At 31.9% G+C, this 4,089-nt stretch overlaps 1 long non-coding RNA gene across 2 annotated transcripts; it reads left to right on the forward strand.

Annotated features, from left to right (window-relative positions):
- The first annotated feature begins 2,893 nt into the window (after positions 1–2,893).
- Positions 2,894–3,729, forward strand: LOC109588340 (uncharacterized). 2 transcript variants are annotated; one of them, XR_002188096.1, is made up of 3 exons: positions 2,894–2,914; positions 3,057–3,099; positions 3,430–3,729. It is a non-coding gene; the product is annotated as an uncharacterized LOC109588340 (long non-coding RNA). The 2 variants fall into 2 exon arrangements; XR_002188097.1 differs by lacking the exon at positions 3,430–3,729 and adding an exon at positions 3,161–3,411.
- The last annotated feature ends 360 nt before the right edge of the window (positions 3,730–4,089 follow it).

Here is a 4,089-nt window from a genome sequence, read left to right on the forward strand (position 1 = left end):
CAATACATGTACATGCACATGTGATTGATGGTGTAGGTATTATTCTAGAGATATCAGTGGTTGATCTGACAACTGGTGAAGTAAAACCAGCTCAACAAATAAGAGGTGAAGAAGGTTGGACTGTTGAAGAATTAAAGCAATATATAGGAGAAGTAAGAGGAAAGATTTTTATATGTTATTCAACTTCTTTCACCCTCAATAGCTATTTAATCTCAATTCATCATGTATGAGGTTACTACGATTACTAGAGCTTGATGAAGCTCGCTTAGTCATACATTTAGAAGATGTTAAAAGTTCTTTAAAGGAAGTGCTCTTTAAAGGAGATGCATTTAGTTCACACAAACTGCACAGAGAGCAACTTGTAGTACCAACAGTAAGTGTTAATTGGCATTTATTAAGTGCTAGTTATTATTTGTATGAGCCTAACTCTGTTTGTATGCCACCTCTGTTTATGCATAATGCAATTCATTTGTACTGTAAATTTATTTTTAATCCATGGGAGTGTCTACAGGGGAATGCAACAGTAACTATTAATCATGCATTACATTGGAACAAGTCAGGATAAGCCTGGTTATGTTGATTGTAACAATAATAATGTACATGAGCTAGGTTACTTTTTACCGTATGTTTTCTTCCTCCTTGCTGTCTTTGCACACACACACACACACACACACACACACACACACACACACACACACATACACATGCTTTCTCCTTTCTTCTTAGATATATGTATCATCGGATTCTATAGATTATCAAAAAGAATACGAAGATAGTTTGATGTACAGATATGTTGATTTATACTTCAACTCAATACTATTGGACATTACACTACCTCCTCCTCAACCTGAAGCCACTCTCAGTACAACTAATGTAACTGAAGGAAGAACAATAATGAAAATTATATCAATAAATTATGAAGAAGATAAAAGAAGTAATATTGAGTTTACATTATTGTAAGGAACATTAAACATCATGTTATTCAATACAGAGGTACAGGTGCAAGTTGATAAGAGAATAACATTAGCTCAATTGAAGGAGAAGCTAGTTCCACTGATTGGTGTACCACCTACTGGTTTTATAATGTATGGAATCAGTAGGTATGGAGAATCAGAATATGAAATGATGGATCTTGATGAGATTATCTTATCTGGATCAAAAGTATTTTTATGTTATTTGATTCATTTTTTTTTCTCTTATATCAACTCTAAGTACTAATAACACATCAATCTTTTTATTACTTGGTTTATTTCCTAGTTGATAGTAAGACTGGGTAGACCTTTAGAAAAAGGAGAGTGCAGAATTAAATTATATTTATTACAAGTTAACAATACAGACGTAAGAATATTAATTATTATAATTTTTTATATCATTTTTATGTTTTAGTTTTGTAAGTATATGATGGAGTCTATTGTTGCTGAGGGTACACGAGTGAGAGAATTTAAGAAACAAATTATTGAAGAAGCAAAAGTACAAGGAATTGACTGCGTCCTTGAATTAGACAAGTAAGTACATCATGTGACTATCATGTGACTCATTGTGTAGAATGAGATTACGTAACAAGAATGGAGTGTACCCTGGTAGAGTATATCTTAATTATCAGATGATTGATGCTAGTATGGAAGCATATTATGTGGAACCATTGAAAGGTCAGTCAACATTTTCATTTAAACTGTAGAACAGTATAGCAGGATTTATTTTTGGGGGGAAATGGACTAAATTGGTGACTTGTAGATTAAATTTTGGTCACTTCATTATCTCTTACCACATGGCAACTAATAATTGGCAATTTTAATTTGATGTTATTCTAAAATTTGCCAACTCACCAAATTTAGCCCCTTGCCATTAAATGCTGCTATATGATATTATTACTTCACTTGATTATAGTAAGGTTAATAGGTTATTGTATTAATATTTATTATAGGACCAGAGAAGATGTATCTAAAACAGGTTTATGTTATAAGGTGGCGTCCATCACAGTGTTCAGTTGATCCAATAGAAGAAATTATACTGGATGATATATACATGTATGATGATCTTAAGCATGTTATTGAAAAGGTAATTATAATTTTATCATTGCACTTCATTGGATAGTGCTTGTTCAGAGTTCAAACGAGCAGTTATGATGCTATAAGGTTAAAACTGTATATACTGTGATAAGTAGTACCGTACGCATCTTAATTTTCAAGTTGTATTAAATTTCTTTATTCTCGTGCTCATCCTAAATCCACAAAATTTAAACCACCTCTAATGCCATTCTATTGTATGTAGACTATGGCCAGAACACGAAAATTAGCTCACACAAATATTAACTTTTGAGCACATTTCATTAAAAACACAAAATCTTAATCACTCGAAAATTTGAATATATACGGTAGTTATTTTTTTGCCACATGTCAAGTGGCAGATTTGATAATGGTAAAAACTGCCAATCACTAATACAAGTCTATAGGTTTATATTAACATTAATGTAGAGTAAGACTATGAAAAATAGGTATGTATATCATTATCATTATTATTATTGTTTTTTAAAGCTGTCAGAGTTAAGTGGAGTACCTGCTGAGTATATCTATTGTGCAGAGGTTAATCATTGATACAAAACATAATAAAGATAAAGATGCTCTCTCTCTCTCTCTTAGAATGGGCAATTTCCAGTTGAGATGTCATGTCTTGATATTGAGAATAAGTTGAAATGGTGTTCCATCACTTCAGACACATACTCATTAGAACTATATAATGATGGACGTGTTATATATTACAAGTACTAATGAACACACACACACACATTATGTATACACACACTTACACTTACATACACCTCTTACTGCTTATAATTATATAGAGACAATAGAGAGAGAATGAAAGAGTTAACAGATAAAGAGAGATCAGAAATACTAGAGGCAGAGGAAGCAAGGTACTATCAATTAATGATCCAAAATAAATGCATTAGTATTATAGAAAATCATTTTTCACATTTTCATAATGACCTTTTAGAAAATTAGTTAAGAATAAGATAGTCTTATTATTATGACACTTCATTTATTATATTACTGTAGGTTAAAGAAAATTAGGGAATACAAATCTCAACACTAGAAATTGGTTGGATTAATTTAATTTTAATAATTATTATTTATTTTTAATCTTCATATTTGAAAATTAGTTAATGATACTTTTAAACAAGTTCCCAAGTGCATTTCAATCTGGTGTAGTTTGTTTGATGGCTCCATTTAATTTGTTATTTATTATTATCATTATTGTTGTTGTTATTAAATAAGAATCTGAGTTTACAAACAATGTCAATGACTATGCAGGTTCCTAAGCAACTTGTGCTTGGACCATAAACTAACTAAACTATGTCATGTACATCTAGTGATTAGTTTTAAATCAAGTTTGTGCAGCAATTGGTGTCTGACTGTTGTGTTTTTCTAGTCACAATAAAAAGGCCAGGTGTTTAATCTCAAAGCATAAGTTCAACAGAGGCAGACTGAGTTCATGACAGTCAGAAGAGATTCAGTCCTTTGGTGAGAGTATTGCCTGCTATGTCTGCATTCTCTGTTGATTGATTGACAGTGACTAGAGGGAGGGGCTGGCTACTAGACTAGACTTAGCAGGATCCTCACAAGAATCTGATCTGCAGCTGCAAGACCAGTAACACATTTGTCATAAAGCAACTTATTGAATAATAGTCATTATCACAATACATTTTGCATTATAGTACATGTAAGCAAAATATTTAATTATTTTTTGTGCTTAAGTTAAAAATGAATGTTGTATGATATCTACACATAAACAAAGTTACACTTCTTCCATATCAGTAATATCCTCCTCTTCCCCCTCTCCTTCACTGCTTGATGATGATGAATATTGTAAATCATGACTCAATATGTCCATACCACCACCAGTGACTGGTAACAAACTACTGGCTATCGATCCTTCTCCTTTCCTCCCTTTCTCTATATCCTCTTCATCTGTGCCTTCAACATCTATAGTCCCAATCTATACAGTCATTGGACAATCAACAACTATCATACTGTAAACAGCAGGAAATTTTAAAGGGACTAAATTTTGGCAAATTGCTGAATTTTAATT

This window comes from Amphimedon queenslandica, unplaced genomic scaffold (assembly GCF_000090795.2).
Source record: "Amphimedon queenslandica unplaced genomic scaffold, v1.1 AMPQUscaffold_12151, whole genome shotgun sequence".
Lineage (NCBI taxonomy): Eukaryota > Metazoa > Porifera > Demospongiae > Haplosclerida > Niphatidae > Amphimedon > Amphimedon queenslandica.